The sequence below is a fragment of the Scyliorhinus canicula genome, chromosome 7 (genome assembly GCF_902713615.1).
Source record: "Scyliorhinus canicula chromosome 7, sScyCan1.1, whole genome shotgun sequence".
NCBI classification, from domain to species: Eukaryota; Metazoa; Chordata; class Chondrichthyes; order Carcharhiniformes; family Scyliorhinidae; genus Scyliorhinus; species Scyliorhinus canicula.
The window spans coordinates 115,836,211-115,854,013 of NC_052152.1; the positions used below are offsets into that span (position 1 = coordinate 115,836,211).

General features: G+C 48.2%; 1 protein-coding gene across 3 annotated transcripts in view; it reads left to right on the forward strand.

Annotated features, from left to right (window-relative positions):
- The first annotated feature begins 769 nt into the window (after nucleotides 1-769).
- The window catches only part of LOC119969297, a 137,741-nt gene continuing 120,707 nt past the window's right edge, over nucleotides 770-17,803 (forward strand). For all 3 annotated transcript variants that reach the window (XM_038802741.1, XM_038802743.1, XM_038802744.1), the window contains exons 1-3: nucleotides 770-902; nucleotides 10,460-10,652; nucleotides 14,182-14,359. The gene's annotated coding sequence lies outside the window, so the exon portion shown is untranslated. The remainder of the gene's footprint in view (nucleotides 903-10,459; nucleotides 10,653-14,181; nucleotides 14,360-17,803) is intronic.

The window sequence follows — 17,803 nt, forward strand, 5'->3', positions numbered from 1 at the left end:
AAAACGCCCAGCACAGTTTCGAGGGGCGAACAATCAATTTGGGATGTGGCTTGAGATGGGCCATGAACTGGGTGAGCTGCACATGACCAACCCTGAAATTGAGTTTCAGGGGTGTCTATCACCATTGGATGAGATAAACACACTTCTATCAGAAACACTCACTTGCTCACAAAGTGAATCCAGACACTTCCCCCACTCTTGCTACCATCCACAAGCCTTGAAATAAATAAAAGGAACATTTTGAAACATTCAAAATATTAAAAGCTTTCACATGCACCAAAACCTGATATTGTGATCATTCTGAATCATTGAGTATCATTGGGGGGCAGCAGGGTAGCATGGTGGTTAGCATAAATGCTTCACAGCTCCAGGGTCCCAGGTTCGATTCCCGGCTGGGTCACTGTCTGTGCGGAGTCTGCACGTCCTCCCCCTGTGTGCGTGGGTTTCCTCCGGGTGCTCCGGTTTCCTCCCACAGTCCAAAGATGTGCGGGTTAGGTGGATTGGCCATGCTAAATTGCCCGTAGTGTCCTAATAAAAGTAAGGTTAAGGGGGGGTTGTTGGGTTACGGGTATAGGGTGGATACGTGGGTTTGAGTAGGGTGATCATGGCTCGGCACAACATTGAGGGCCGAAGGGCCTGTTCTGTGCTGTACTGTTCTATGTTCTATGTTCTATTGCCTCTGAAGACTTCAGGGTGAGTGGGGTTTAAACAGTTAAACACACTGTTTCACCATTTATCAATAATTATTAATCTAGTGTCAATGTTGACTCAAAATTCTGCAAGTCGTGTCCAGTCAATTGCTCGACCCTGGCTGTTTTGACTGGTCTGTTTTCGGTTATGGAGCGACTGGTGATGTTACTTTGTGCCTCTTGGTGCATATCAGTTACTGAAGGGGCTCCTTCGTAAGTAATTATTTTGTTTAGCACTTTGTTATTAATACTGGACACCTTCTGAAGCTTTAGGCATTTCCAGGCAAATCTTTGAAAAAAGCCAGGGAACGTCTGATGGGGCAGATCAATTGATAGACGGGGTATATTTGAATAGTTTCCTTTGTGAGGCTCACATGCACTGCAGCCGATTTTTCCTACTGACTACACCCAATCAAGGCAACAGGTTCAGGCACTGAGCCGGGAAATCTGCCTCACTTTATTGAACCCCAAACACATACCATCCGAGCCTCACTGTTCACCCAATCGTTTTATTATATCCTTAAAATCTGTTCAAACTTTTGTTTTGAAAAGTGGTTGAGGGATGGAGCTTTCTGCTGGAAAGAAATTTGACCGGAATATTCTTTCCCATAGTCATTTGTTCTCACACAATAGCAGTGCTTCTGCAACTCAGATTTAACACAAACAAAGTTAAGGGAAAATGAAAGTTTCAGTGGGTGATTTATGCAGATCTCCTTCATCAGACTTGTTTAAAAGTTACTGAGCCAAAGGATGAATTATTTATATTCTGAAGCAAAGCACCATCGGCAGGATTTTCTGTCCCAGATCCAGGTTCCAACGTTGGGTTCAAATATCGGCCGTGAACCTGCATCATGTTGCAAGCATTAATCTGCCTGATTCTAGCTGGCTCCGTTGCAAAATTCCTTTATGGAGTGGGCGTCGGTGGCTCGGCCAACATTTATCATCCATCTCCACAAGTCCCGAAAGGCGTGCTGCTCGGTGAATTGGACATTCTGAATTCTCCCTCTGTGTATGCAAACAGGCGCGTGAGTGTGGCGACTAGGGGATTTTCACAGTAACTTCATTGCAGTATTCTTGTAAACCTACTTGTGACACTAATAAATATTATTATTATAATCTAGTTGCCTTCGAGAAGGTGGTCGTTGGCTGCCTTCTTGAACCGCTGCAGTCCATGTAGTGTAGGTACACCCACAGTGCTGTTAGGAAGGGAGTTCCAGGATTTTAGCCCAGTGACAGTGAAGGAACAGCGATATGTTTATAAGTCATGATGGTGAGTGACTTGGAGGGGAACCTTCAGGTGGTGGGGGGTCCCAGGTATCTGCTATTCCTTGTCTTTCTATATGGTCATGTTGGTGGGTTAGGAAAGTGATGCTGAAGGAACCTTGGTGAGTTGCTGCAGTGCATCTTGCAGATGGCACATACGGCTGCTGCTATGCGTCGGTGGTGGAGGGAGTGAATGGTTGCGGATGGGCTAAGACAATTAGAAGCCAATTACCGACCAGAGGGCGCACCCCCTGTCCAATTAAGGAGGATGAATGGATTCTCAAAGTTGGGTGGGGGAGCAGTCAGAGGTTCTCCAGCAAAGAAGAAGCTGCAACCTGCCGTACTCGGTATGAGAGAGAGAGGGAGGGTTCTCCCTTGTGATGCCTGTTAAGCTACTTGAACAGACCTATAATTGCGAATGGCCACAGCTGCCAGGATTTTGTGCAAAGGGGGAATTTCCATCCACAGAGCAGTGTGTGGCTGATGCTGTGGTCAGGTTGAAGATGGGAGGACTTCAAAGTGATCCTGGAGTATGGTTCCCCAAAAGCTGATTGGACGGCAGTACCAGGCATCTGCCGTGCTCCAGACACCACAGGGGTCAAGCTGACTGGAAAATCCCATTTGGCTTCTGATCAATGCCCTTTATTGGTGTTTCAATTGAGCTAACAAGCTTGGCACCTCTTGAAGCCTGTCCTTTACCACGTCCAACCTTCTGGAAAATGGTCGGAGTTGGGACTTGGTGGGAGACCAACATGGCGCCAGCGTCGTGCAACTCTGTGCCATCTCGTTTCCCTTCCGATCCCACCCTCATATCTGAGCCAAAATTATTTCTCCTTCTCGAGGGCTCTTTCTGAGATTTTTTTCCAAGACCAACTTTTTGGTTTCCAGGGGCTGTCCTTAGATGTGAATGTCTAAGTTAGAAACCAAACTGCCCTCAAAGGAATTTGCAAACTCTCTGTACATTTCCAGGTGAGTTGGGAAACCATCAACATGAATACAGACTCCCATGATGCTGCTCCAAATCACAGGTTCCCTCCCTCCCATCATTGCTGCGACAAGTTGTGATTGGAGAAATTGGAGAAGAGAAGCTGTGATTGGAGGAAATGGAGAGAAGCTGTGATTGGAGAAAATGGGAGACAGAAGCTGTGATTGGAGGAAATAGAGGGAAATAACTGTGATTGGAGGAAATGGAAAGACAGCTGCTCTGGTAGGATGAAATGGAGTGACAGAAGTTGTGATTGATGGAAATAGAGAGACAGAAACAGTGATTTTTTTATAATTCATTTACAGAATGTGAGCATTGCTGCCGAAGTCAGCATTTATTTCCAATCCCTAATCGCCCTGAAGAAGATAGTGGTGAGCTGCCTTCTTACCCCACTGCAGTCTCTGAGGTGTAGGTACACCCACAGTACTGTTACAGAGGTGGTTCCATGGTTCCAGGATTTTGACCAGTGAACAGTGAAGGATTGTCCATATATTTCCAAGTCAGGATGTTGAGTGACTTGGAGGATTTAGTAATGAGAGGAAGCCAACAGTAAGAGAACAGCGGTTTATCTAATTATGTGCAACTCACTCCCAGTACAGCCTTTGCTGGGAGAGCTGACCACACCAGACCCTGCTTTGTGCCGGGTTTTTTTTTCATTCGATACAAGGTCCAGCTGGGTGGCCTCCACCCCTTATCTAGGAAGCTCTAGGGGGGCCTCTGCATCGCTTTGCCTCCGGCTGTGAGTTGGGTGGAGCGTATCGGTTTGTCGACCGCTGTTTCCTGACCGACATCTGAAGAGTTATTGCCAGGACCTTGGTCCTGGACACTACTTCATCCACAGGTACGGACCCCTCCAATACCATCTCTGATCCAGATTCATCCTCCTCCTCATGGACTGGGTGCTGTGATTCAGACAGCTGGGTGCCCAGGCTGAGAAGCAGTTACTGATATGGAGGAGATGCCAATTGGACATTGTGAAGTGTGGGTTCTCGCTTCTTCAGGTGGTCCAAGAGAGAACGGGTCTGGTCTCGTAAAAAACCCAGGTTCAGGGGAGAGTTCAGCGAAAGGCAATTCAGCCCCTCAATCCTGCTCCACCATTCAACCAGATCATGGCCGATCTCTGGTCTCAGGTCCACCACCCTACCAGTTCCCCATATCTCTTTAACCCATTTTAAATCAGAAATGTACCATTTAATGACTCAAATTGAACCTCACTACGGGACAGCAAGATCCATAAATTCACCACCCTCTGCGAGGAGCAGTTCCCCCTCAACTCAGGTTTAAATCTACCGCCTATAACAATAATAATAATAGCTTATTGTCATGAGTAGGCTTCAATTAAGTTACTGTGAAAAGCCCCTAGTCGCCACATTCCGGCGCCTGTTCAGGGAGGCCGGCATGGGAATTGAACCCGCGCTGCTGGTCTTGTTCTGCTTTCCAAGCCAGCTGTTTGGCCCACTGTGCTAAACCAGCCCCTCTCAACCTATATCTGTGACCTCTCATTCTCGATTGCACCACAAGGGGAAACATTTGGTCTACATTTACTTTATCAATCCCTTTTAGTATTTTATATACCTCGATCAGATCCTCTCTCGAGGCGAGATCCCCCCTTGAGGCGAGACCCCTCTCGCCAGCCATGTGCCCATGGAACACGTGGGTTATTTTTTATGCCCCTTTTGAAGGTCTGGACTGCCCTTTCTGCCGTAGGAGAAGGGATGATACGGTTCGGAGATGCCGAATACCCTTTTGCTTCGTAAACGCGTCACATTCTTCGCAAGCAAAGGATGTCCCATTATCTGTTACCAGGACCTCGGGGGCAGCACAGTAGCATTGTGGATAGCACAATTGCTTCACAGCTCCAGGGTCCCAGGTTCGATTCTGGCTTGGGTCACTGTCTGTGCGGAGTCTGCACATCCTCCCCGTGTGTGCGTGGGTTTCCTCCGGGTGCTCCGGTTTCCTCCCACAGTCCAAAGATGTGCAGGTTAGGTGGATTGGCCAAGTTAAATTGCCCTTAGTGACCAAAATTGCCCTTAGTGTTGGGTGGGGTTACTGGGTTATGGGGATAGGATGGAGGTGTTGACCTTGGGTAGGGTGCTCTTTCCAAGAGCCGGTGCAGACTCAATGGGCCGAATGGCCTCCTTCTGTACTGTAATTTCTATGAATTCTATGAATCCCATGGGAGCTAAACTAGCTTTTCTATCATGGCCCTGGACATTGTTGAGGCCATCCTGTATACCTCTAGCCACTTTGGGTGGGCATCCACAATGACGAGGAAAGTGAACCCCCTTAACAATCCTGTGAAATCCGCATGTAGATGCACCCACGGTGTCCTACCCATTCCCAGTGCTGAAGGGAGGACCCCGGAGGGAGCTTCTGATATTTCTGGCACACCAGGCAGCTGCACACTGCCCTCTCAATGTCCCCATCAATGCCGGGCCATCCGGCATAACTACGGGCCAACATCTTGATCTTAGAGGTTCCCGGGTAACCAGGTCCTGCAGCAGGGACTCCTCATCCTGCAGGGGGATAACTACATTATGATGAAAACCTCGGTGCAAAAGGATGGAGAGCTACAGGAAGGGCCCCCTTTACTCCGCCACTCAACAGCATGAGGTGAGGTTTCGCCAGTCCCGGATCCCACTGCCTCCATGCGGGCACCTGAGAAGCTGCCATTGGCAAAATATCCATAAAGTTGAGAGTTGCAACCACCTGGTCTGTCATTGGTGGGGATGGGGCACTCATGAGCAATGGCAGACGGCTGACAGCATGGGCAATCTGTGTATCTGGGCAGTGACGAAACAGAAATTCATACGCGGCACCCAGAAGCCCCCAGTGCTGAATTCTAGTTTATGGAATTCTAGCTGAAGGGTCGAATTCCCTTATCCTCCCTGTAAAGGCCGAGCAGCGGCTTGCGATCTGTCACAATGGAGAAATGCCACCCATAAAAGTGCAACTTCCTGACACCAAAGGTTACCACCAAGCCCCCTTCTCAATTTGAGCGTAACGTCACTCTGCGTCCTCCAGGGTCCTTGAAGGGAAAGCAATGGGGCATTCCGTCATCCCATTTCTGGGCCTTCGGCATGGCATGTCGGGAACAGTGGCTGAGTTGGATCATAGTGCGTGAGGAGCTGCGTGGACCACAGATGCTTTTTTTATTCTGGTGAATGTCCTGTGAAGCATCCCAGAACCACTCCTAGTCCTTCCTCAATAATATGTGGAGCAGAGATAATAAAGCGGCCAGGTTTGCAATGAACATCCCATAATAGCTAACCAGCCCTAGGAACAACTGGAGGTCGGTCGTGTTCTTTGTGGTCGGGGCCCTTTTTATAGCTCGAACCTTATCTTCCACCGGGTGTAGACCATCTCTGTCCACCCTGAAAGCTAAATAGGTCATCGCTCTGGCACGGATTACACGCTTATTCCTCTTTAGCCGGGGCGCCCACTTGGGAAAACCACTGGAGCACTTCCTGTTTTGGCAGGACACAGCTCCTTCTCTGTGGTGCCATGATGAGCACATCGTCCAGATAGACATCCTCCCCAGAAGGAAGGCGGGTGTATTCAAATAACCCCTAATGAGTGTTTAAGGTTGCAACCCTACTGCGAAACACAAACCAAAGGGAGAGGTGAGAACTGTGAAATGTGAAGCAAATCAATTGAAATTGTTGATTGTACTGATTGAGAAACTTCTCCTTATGTTAGTGAGACCAGCATAAAAAAAAACAAAGGATTCTTATACAACAAGTTCAATTACTGAGTGAGAAAATGTTCAGTGATCTGTGCTGGAATGGCTGTAGGAAGACTGGAGATAATGAAAAGAGGCAAATGATCTCCATTAACCATCTTCTGCTATCACACAGTGTAAGGGTTCTTCCTGTTTATTCACTTATTTTCCTTTCTTTTATTTTACCGTTATCCTATTTGATCCATGGGCGATTAATGGACATGTATCTTTAAGTCAAGCAGCAGAGGAAAGAACATTCTGCTAGTTTGAACAGGAGTTTCAGACTTGTTGGCATGAGAAGGAAAGATGGCAGGGACTTGGTTTGATTGATTGGCTGGTTGGCTGGTGGCCAATGAATTGGCCCAAAAGGCTGCACTCTTCCCTGTAACAGGCAGTGATTGGATTTTATCCCAGTGGGATGATTCTCAGAGACCTGAGGGTTTCAGTTTGACTCCTGGACACAGAAAGGCAAGGAACTGCTTTTTTTCCTCCCTGTCCAGAAAGGATGTGAGTGCTGTATTCCTGATGATGCAGAGAACCTGAATGAATGAATCTGCAAGACAATCATTACAGGCTGCAGCCAAAGACCAGGGGCGGAATTCTCCGCAAGGCCCGACGCCGTCGTGAAACCTGGAGAGGTTCACGACGGCGTTGAAAGCCTCTCCCGGCCCCCTATTCTCTCCTCCCCAGGGGGATAGGAGGGCCGTACCGGTAAACTCGGCTGCCGGGCCTTGTCCCTGGCTTCAAGGCCCGGCACGCCAAGATTGACGACGCGGCAGAGCCTAATGACGTCAGCCGCGCATGCGCGGGTTGGACAGCTCAAACCCGCGCATGCGCGGTTGCCGTCTTTCCCCTCAGCCACCCGGCAAGATGTGGCGGCTTGATCTTGAGGGGCGTCAGAGGGGAAAGAGTGCGTCCCCTTGAGACGCCGGCCCAACGATCGGTGGGCACTGATCGCGGGGCCAGTCCCCTCCCGAGCACGGTTGTGGTGCCCGATCCCTGATCCGCCCCCCCTAGGCCCCACACTTACCTGGCGCGCCATGTTCACGACGGCAGCGACCAGGTGTGGTTGCCGCTGTCGTGAACAGGTCGGGAACGGCAGGCCGCTCGGCCCATCCGGGTCGGAGAATCGTGGGCCGCCGCGAAAAACGGCGGACCGCGTTTCTCCGAGCGGCGTGTCGGAAAACTGGACACACCATTTTGGGGGGGGGGGGGGGTGGGAGAATAGTGGGAGGTGCGGGAGCGGACCTCCCGCTATTCTCCCACCCATCACTCTTCAGAAAGTCTGTGAGTGTTGAATTCCTAAAACTACAGAGGCCTGAATGAAAACACAGGAAAAATCTCAAAATGAAAGGAAGGTTTGAAGAGCAGCAGGGTGCTGGAAACACCCATTTGAAACAAAGACTCTTTCTCTTTTACGTATTTTTTTATCCCTTTCTTCCCATATGTGTTTGTCTTTCTTTTGTTTATGCATAGAGGGTGGGGGGTAAGTTAAAGCGGGCAATTAGGGATTCATCAATAGCTAACCAGTTGTATTTGCTGCATATTTCATTATAGTTCTTGCTATAAATAAACACTAATTGTGTTTGCGTTTATAAACCAGGTGACTGTAATTATTGGCCAACCAAGTGCCAGAGACTTTGGGCATTTTTCTAAGAATTATTGGTTAATTCACTTGTGTTATAATTCCAGGTCATGTGGGGCTGGAATTGACCAGGCACCAGCCCAGGATGTTGTAACAACAGTCAATATTATTTTCAGTGGCTTTGGCAAAATGTCAAATGAACAAACCTAAAGCCTTGATTGCTTTCCTTCCAGGGAAGATCAAATCAGAACCAGGGGCGAAATTCTCCCCTACCCTGCGGGGTGGGGGTCCCGGCTTAGCGGAGTGGCGCCAACCACTCCGGCGTCGGGCCTCCCCAAAGGTGCGGAATTCTCCGCACCTTTAGGGGCTAGGCCCACGCTGGAGTGGCTCCCGCTCCGCCGATGGCGCCAAAACTGGTGCCAACAGCCTTTGGTTCTACGCCGCCCTGCGTCGGGGCTGGCCAAGAGGCCTTCGCCGGTCCGCAAATGCGCCGGAGCGTCAGTGGCCGCTGACATCACCACCGGCGCATGCTTGGTGGAGGGGGTCTCTTCCGCCTCCGCCATGGTGCAGGGCGTGGCGGCGGCAGAAGAAAAAGGGTGCCCCCACGGCACTGGCCCGCCCGCCGATCAGTGGGCCCCGGTCGCGGGCCAGGCCACCGTGGGGGCACCCCCTGGGGTCCGAACGCCCCGCGCCCCACCCCCCCAGGACCCCGGGGGCCCTCTCGTGCCGCCAATCCCGCCGGCACAGAGGTGGTTTAAACCACGTTGGCAGGACTGGCCTGTCAGCGGCGGGACTTCTGCCCATTGCAGGCCGGAGAATCACCGCAGGGGGCCCAGCGATTGGCGCGGGGGGCATGCTGACCGGCGGGGCATGATTCCCGCTCCCGCCAATTCCCGGGTGCGGAGAATTCCGGCCACGGCGGGGGCGGGATTTACGCCGGCCCCGGGCGATTCCCGACCCTGTGGGGGGGGGGGGGGTCGGAGAATTCCGCCCCAGGATCTGAGACCATGAAACAAATAGGAACAGACAGAAGCCAGTCAACCCACCAGGTCTGTCCTTCCAGCATTGAGTGGTAGACCATCACCCTGCCATGATTCAGAAACTCTCAATACCTTTGCCGAACAAACTCTACCAATCTCAGCTTGAGAGTTTGAATTGACTCCCAGTCTCAACAATGTTTTCAGGATGAACACCGAAAGCTCCTTGTGTGAAGTGGTGCCTCCTGTCTTCTTACCTGACTCGATTTTAATGTAATGTCCAATGTTCTGGACTCCCCCACCAGAGGAAATAGTCTTTCTCATTTCAAACCAATCAAATCCTTTTATCGTCTTAAACACCTCGGGCGAAATTCTCCGACCCCACGCAGGGTCGGAGAATAGGCGGGAAGCGGCGTTATTTCCGCTCCCGCAGGTTTGGTAATTCTCCCGCCGGTCATAAACCGGCGTTGTGCAAATCCCGCCGGCAGCCTGTGAAAACAGCTGGCGCCGGCGGGATTTCATTTTTTTTAAACTTACCTCAAATCTCCGGCCCGGATGGGCCGAAGTCCCGCCGCTGGGAGGCCTTCTCCCGCCGCCGAGGTTTAAACCACCTCTGGAACGGCGGGCTCAGCGGCTGCGAGCGGGCCCCCGGGGTCCTGGGGGGGCGGGGGGGCGATCAGACCACGGGGGGGTGCCCCCACGGAGGCCTGGCCCGCGATCGGGGCCCCCCCGCTCACTCCGCGGGGCAGTGCCGTGGGGGCACTCTTTCTCCTTCCGCTCCGCCACGGCCTCCGCCCATGGCGGACCGCGGAGGAGAACCCCGCATCGCGCATGCGCCGGCAGTGACGTCAGCGGCCCAGCTGCCGCTGACGTCACTGCCGGCGCATGCGCCGACCGCCGAAAGCCTTTCGGCCAGCCCCGCTTCCGACGCCGCCGGGTGTTTGCCGCCAGTCTAACCGGTTGCAAACTGCTCCGGCGCGGGGGCTGGCCCCCAAAGGTGGGAGAATTCCCACCTTTGGGGAGGCGCGACCCCTGAGTGGTTGGCGCCACTCCCCTACGCCGGCACCCTCCGTCACGCCGGGTAGGGGAGAATCCAGCCCCTCATTTGTATTAACTCGAGGGATGACAAAGCTAGTCTATGCAAATGGACCTCTTAATTAAACCCTATCAGCCCCAGAGCTGAAGCTGGAGGGCACGTTAATGACTGATTGACTAACTGTATCATCTGTATTTGCCTAGCTATTTGATAACTGCTCCAAAGATTGTTCGTGTTGATGTGAAGGAAACGGTCACTATCCAAGTATTTGAGGCCAGTGAGAATGTTGACGCCATCATTTATTTAGTGAACCACGTAAACATGAAGTTGTGCTCAGAGAAACACAGGATCAACCTCAATCATACCAATAACTTCACGGACGTTATCCTTCTACAGGTAACTGTTTTTTTGCTCATTCACGAGGACTGTTTGGAATTATTGAGCTTACTCTTGTTATTTATATTTCCTCATTATTAGATGTGTAACAGTCCTTCCTGTTTATTTCCTTTGTTCCCATTTATTTTAGTTTATTTTTATTAATTTGGTCTGTGAATCCATAATCAGGATATGCCTTTAAGCAAAAGATTCAAAGTTGAAACAGCCTGCTCGCCAGGACACTGTGCTCCCAGGCTTTTGTATTTTGCAAGGTAGAAGCCAGACTCTTCGGCACCGTGTGGATAGTAGGAACTGGCCTTGGAGGGAGTTGGTTCGATTGGTTAACTGGCAACCAGTGAGTTATTGTGCAACGCCATTAATCAATGGGCTTGCACCAGCTCAGTTGCTGATGAATAGACAACTTAGGACAACCTTGCCCTATGTTCTGAAGGAACCAGTTAATGAAAGATTAGAAAGGAAACTGATCTTTCAAAAAAGGAGCCAAAGAGATTTTGCAACAAATCCATGAGAAGGCTCCAACTGTTGCAACCAGATGACATAGTCAGGAAGATCCAAATGGGAAAGGATAGTAAAAGTATGCAAAGGTACTTCAACAGGCAGGTCCGCATTCATATCTAATCATCACTGATGACGGAACAGTCTTAAAGAGAAACAGAAGAGCTTTGCTGAAAGTTCAGCAACCTTTTGTAATTAATCCACAAGAAGAATTTGTGAGCAATCCTAAGAAAGTTGAAAAAGATACAGTTCAGCATACAGAGCCAGAACAAAATAAAATGCACAAATGCAAGAAGAACTACAAGAAACAATTCACGACAACAAATGAAGATGAAAACATGGTCACAAACTCAACCACTGCTCAGATCAACAAGGCAAAGATGTAAACCTGAGAGACTGAATTTGTGATGGACTGTAAATAGTTAAATGTTCTAACGAATTATGCATATTATATTTTATTGTAAAACAAAGTCATGAATGTAAATAATTACATTTCCAAAGGAAAGGGGATGTGATAATATGCATAAGCAATCATATATATAATGATGTATACGACCTCCGACCAACAGGTGGCAGTGTGAACCTACCATGTGACTCTGTACCTCGAGGAGTTGGGAGATAATTGAGTTGGTGAATAGTCATACTTGCAGTAGCTCCAGGATAATTTATTAGTACTAGTAGTTTGGAATATATTTCTTATAGTTATCTTTACCACGTATTTGTTTTTAATAAATTACCTTTAACTAGTAAGAGCTCAATATTCTATTGTGCATCATTCCTCCTGGCCATAGCACAAGAACATGACACTCTCAGATCCATCTACCCCTAAAAATGTACTTTATATTTTCTCTCCTCCTCCTTTGGACTGTCACCACTGAGATGGGAGCTGTGCACTGCCTGTCTCTAGTTACACTACTCAACAGACCACAACATATAACTAAATCATTTGTCCAGTTAACTATATGGCCAAATATGTGCTTTCCCTGTGAATCTCAGAAAGACCACTCAATGCAGATTCTTCAATAAACATTATTAGTTTATTATTAAACTAGACTTATTGAATAAAAGGTCAAGGCTCATTAGTGTATATGACACACATACACACACAGATACGCACACACATACACACGCACACATAAATACACCAACACATATGCACATGAACGCACACATGCACTCACACATGCACATAATAGGACAACACACACATAGACACACACTAGATGCACATACACATATATATATACATATACTTAGACACACATACACACACGTACATATAGACACACACTCATATACACACGCATACATGGACACACACATATGCACACACGCATACACTACACGCACAATACATGCACACATACATATACACACACAAATACACCACACATATACACACAAATACACACACCACATACATAGGCACATATACTCAAATAGACATACACAACAAATACACATACACTTATACACATATGCCACACATAATATGCACCCACACAAATACATAAACACACTACACACATGCATACATACACACGCACATATAGACATACACATACATATAGACAAGCCACATACACATAGCAGACACACATACATGCATGCGCACATACACACACACATACAAACACATATATAGCTAGGCACATACTATACGCACACATATACACATACATCCACACCCACTAGACCCACATGCACACACAAAATACACACACCTCAGGCATACATAGACACTGGCATAGACAGACATATCACATCAGCCTTTTCTGCAGAGATATCAGATTCCGAACCTTTCCTGCACAGCCCTGTAATGATTCTCCTGTAACCAATTCATCTAGGGCGTTCTGCCAGTCAGAAACACAGGGCATGATTCTCTGCAACGGAGAGGAAACAGCCTACGCCGGAGTGGAACCCGGAGTGTTTCACTCTGGCGTCGGAGGCCGCTCCTCGCCCCCTATTCTCCCCCCCCCCCCCCAACCGGGGGGCTAGGAGCGGCGGTGCGCGAATCTCGGGCGCCGGGCCTTGACGCTTGCGTCAAAGCGGCGCGCTGAGAATGACGTGGCCGGCGGCGCCTAAGTGACGTCAGCCGCGCATGCGCAGGTTGGCCGGCTCCAACCCGCGCATGCGCAGTTTCCGTCTTCCCCTCTGCTGCCCCGCAAGACATGGCAGCTTGATCTTGCGGGGCGGCGGAGGGGAAAGAGTGCTTCTCTTAGAGACTCCGGCCCGATGATCGGTGGGCACCGGTCGAGGGCCAGTCACCTCATGAGCACGCCCGTGGTGCTCGATCCTCTCTCTGCCCCCCACAGGCCCCACACTTACCTGTCGCGCGGTGTTCACGCCGGCAGCGACCAGGTGTGGTTGCCGCCGGTGTGAACCGGTCGGATTCGTCAGGCCGCTCGGCCCATCCGGGCCGGAGAATTGGCAGTCGCCGTGAAAAATGGCAAGCGGCGATTCGCTGAGCGGCGTGTCGCCATTTTGCGGGGGTGGGAGAATCGCGGGGGGTGCCAGGGCAGCGTGTCGTGATTCGCCTGGCCCTCCCGTGATGCTCCCCCCAGCGTGGGGAGCGGAGAATCGCGGCCACAGTCTTTATGGAGAGAAATGGAGTGGAAAGAAAGTGGGTCTTCCCTCGATGCTGCTAAAATTAAACTGAAAGCTCCTTAGGTCTCTGAACCATTTCAGTGATATCAGATCCAATCACCATCTGTTATTGGGCACCGCACATACCTTTGGGCCAATTCATTGGCCATCAGCCATATCAATCAAACCACATCATCATTGATTTCCCCTGCTGCTGCAATATTCTTCTTGAATTAAAGACACAGGCCCCTGCTTTGTCTTAAAGTCACAGGTCCATAAATCATCCATTGAGCAAAAATCTAACGCAAAAATAAAAGGGGGAATTAAAGGAATAAACAGGGAATAAACAGAAGGACCCTTACACCAGAACCTCAGCACTCTCTAGGCAAGACATTTGATACTGTTTTAGATATTATCCCACCTAACCCTTGTGATTCCACTGTTACAGATACTCCCAGAAAAGGCAGCGCAATGTGGATTAACCATCAGGAGACGGTATATTACACTGGCTGCAGAAATTCCCAATCTCTTTAAAAACAGGAGATTGGTTCACCTCCACCTCTCTGCCGAAACCATACTTCATTTTATTGAAACCGACAAACCCACTTACCAACCCAATGACACAGGTAAACAATAGGATAGTGCTGTGTTGTTGTCCTTCATCACAAAACAATAATCACTGCAGCTATTACTTAATTTGTAATTGTCCAGAGGTTACTGTGTCCGGTGAATAAACCATTTAGCATGACCTTTGTTACAGGTATAAATACAGCTGTACTTCTTTAATGTGTTTCCGTGAGGGCCTTCTTTGAACTCTTGTGTTGAATACATATCGTTCATATGTAACATTCACTCGGGGTTCCAAATGTGCATTCAAGGCTTTCAAAATTTCTGTTGTCTTTTTTCTTTGCTCGACTGTTAGATTTAGGGTGGTATACAGTTTAGAGCAGTCCTTCCTCGGCAGTGTTAAGTTAACACTGTTGCTCGCCTTACTAATTCAGACTTGGTAATTAAGTCTCAGTGTTGCCATTGCGAATAGGGAAAACGCATCATTGTCCAATGTTACTGGAGATGGGATTGGAAAATTTACTGTAGCCATTTATTTTTACTCACTCGGTTATTACTTGCAGCCTCTGGGTGCTTGTTGTTCTTTTTGCAGACTTTGAACTTTTTTGTGTTCTCTGAATCATTTCCAGGGTTCCAAAATGTATTTCTTGCCACCCTCTGACACCATATTACAAGTATAAGGGCAACCTTTGCTGGTTTAATTCCCATGAGTCTTTGTGCAAGAAGGCACCGTAAATTTGAGATCCAACTGTAGAGTGTTCCCAACATGGCGCCTCGGAGCTGTGTAAACAGAGCAAACAAATGTCTCCAACCAATCCAGCCTGAGGTTAGTAGCCAGTGGAGAGTCTGAAGTGTGAATTAGATTAGAGAAACCCAGCATACAGATCAGACGCCCTGCCCCAGAGCTCGTCCCAGAGTTTTTTCAGTTTCCAGTGATCCACCCATTCAATCCCCACTGACCTATTTGCCTCAAGCTAAGAGTGTGAGCCAGTGATACAACACCAGCCAGTTGCAAAAGCAGGTTGAGTGACATGGATGGGGGCACTGTGAGGAGTAGTCACAGCAGGAAATGTGATGCTTTTCCAATGTGGAAGAATCTGTGGATCCTTGAGCTGGGATGCCCTTCTTAAACTCCCGACACACACCTGAGTTTTCTCCTTGCTGCTTCTCATTGGAGCATGGACGTGGCAGACAGAAGTCCGGATTGCCCAACTACAGTCAGGACTTATAACAAACAAAATGGTCCAGTCTAAATGGGGTGGATCAACAGAGAGGCCTGAGGCCTCTTCAAAGATGGTAAGACAAGATAACTGTTAAAAAGATATACAGAATCCTTCGTTTGAGGAATAAAGGCATTGAATGTAAGAAAGTTAAGCCAAACCTTTATAAATTTCAGAACCAGCCTTGAGCAGATGTATTCAGTCCAACACTGAGCTCTGCACTGTTGGAAGGACATCAAAGCTTTGGACAAGGTGAAGAGGCCATTTATTAGAATACTACTAGGACTTTGGGTTGATGTGGAGAGATCGGAGAAGCTGGGATTGTTCTCCTTAGAGCAGAGTAGATTAATTGGAGATTTATTTGAATAATAAGGGATTTTGATGGAGTAAATAAGGATACCTGGAGTGAGCGGGATGTCTTATGAGGAAAGATTGGACAGTTTGGGCTGGTTTCCCTTGGAGTTCTCACTGAAGGGTAAAGGATGACTCGATTAAAGTATATAAGATCCTGAATGCTCTGAACAAGGTGGACGTGGAAAGGATGATACCTCTGGTGGGTGAATCCAGAACTAGGGGCACTTTTTAAAAAATTAGGGATAATCCTTTTCGGGCAAGGATTGTGGATAATTCTTTTCTCTCAGAGGGTGGTGCGACTTTGGAAATCTCCGTCTCAGAAGACTGTGGAGACGGGGTCACCGAATATTTTAAGGTGGAGGTAGATAGGCAATCAAAGGGGTAGATGGGAAATATAAAATTTGAAAACACACGATTTTATTGAATGGCAGAAAAGGGCACGATTTTATTGAATGGCAGAGCAGGCTCAAGGGGCCGAATGGCCTAATAATGCTCCTAGGCCATGATCACAGAGGATGAAAATCAACAGAGGATAGAGGAAAGGAGATAACATTCTTATTAATACACAGAGACAAAAGTCTCTCAGGCAATTTAATGAAAAAGAAACAGAGTCCCATTTTGGGACAATGACTGCATTTCCTTCTGTGGAGGTTGTGGCTGTTTTCTTAGCTGGGACTTTGCTGCTGATTTTTAAGAAGCCATTAGCTGCTTCTGGCCCTTCTGTGGAAGAGCGAGTGCAGCAGCGTTTTCAGAGACTAAGTATTAAACTGTCTTTCACGGGAGGTATTTCCCTTCTTAATTGCTGCTCTGCTAACACAAAGACTTGTGGAGACAGCAACCCTGGTTAAGGACGGTCTTTATTTTCCAAGTTTGGCCAACGTACATGGGAGAGCATCTGGGGCAGTTCCAGATTGACTCTAAAGTTACATCTTTCTTTATTCAGTAATTATACAATTTTCAAAAGTTGATAACCCACCTTCGCTGGACTTAATCCTATCATTACTGCTATAGATTACATACATTGACCAATGGACTTTCTGCCTCTAGTCAACTTGGGACTCGGTGATAAGCTTCGGGTCTTACTCATGATTCCTGATCTTTTTCCAGACCCGTAATCCATTGTCCTTGGTTCTTATATATACAACCCTTCCTATCTCAGCCTGGTCCCTGACTGGACCTATATTTTATTCATCAGAGATGGGGTTGCTGATAAGAAATACTTTCTGCTGACCAGACTGTATCGTATATGACTCCTCTTCTCTGAAGAATGTGGCTAACCCTTTATGCCTTCCGAGCATTTTACTATTAACAAAAATGTATATGTTTCGTCACTACAATGCTTTAAGACTATGTTTAATTGTTAATAATTGCCACAAGTGTCTATATATTTTCTATTGTTGATTTCATTATCTTTGTCAAGTAAACTAACCTAAGTATATGCCAGGTTGCTTAATGCTGTCATTTATATCACACTCATTTTCCCAGCTACTTAAACTGAATTGTCTTTTGCCCTGAGCCCCCCTTCAGCGAGCTTCTATAAAGTGAAGCTGTAGACTTGAGAATGGCAACTGTGATTCGGCACAGGTGCCTCAGAAGGAAACTAAGAGCCTACACTTGGGTACCTTATTCCCAAAACATCCTTCATTCTGACAGATACCCATGGGTTCCATGTCCCATCATTCGGAAGTTAACTTCTCCTCAGTCTTTGCTGGGGGACACCATTTCCTCAACCACTTTGCACTGCCCTAGGTAGGCTGTGGGCAATGATCTCCATCTAATGATCCAATCACTGCTCTCCCTGGAAATATTGTAGCTGCTGTTTGAGAGAGATCAATGATTGTGATCAATTGATGTGCCTTGGGACAGAGGGAGATGGGGCCAGGGGGTGAACCAGCTTCCATTATAAGGTGGCTATACAGGAACATAGGA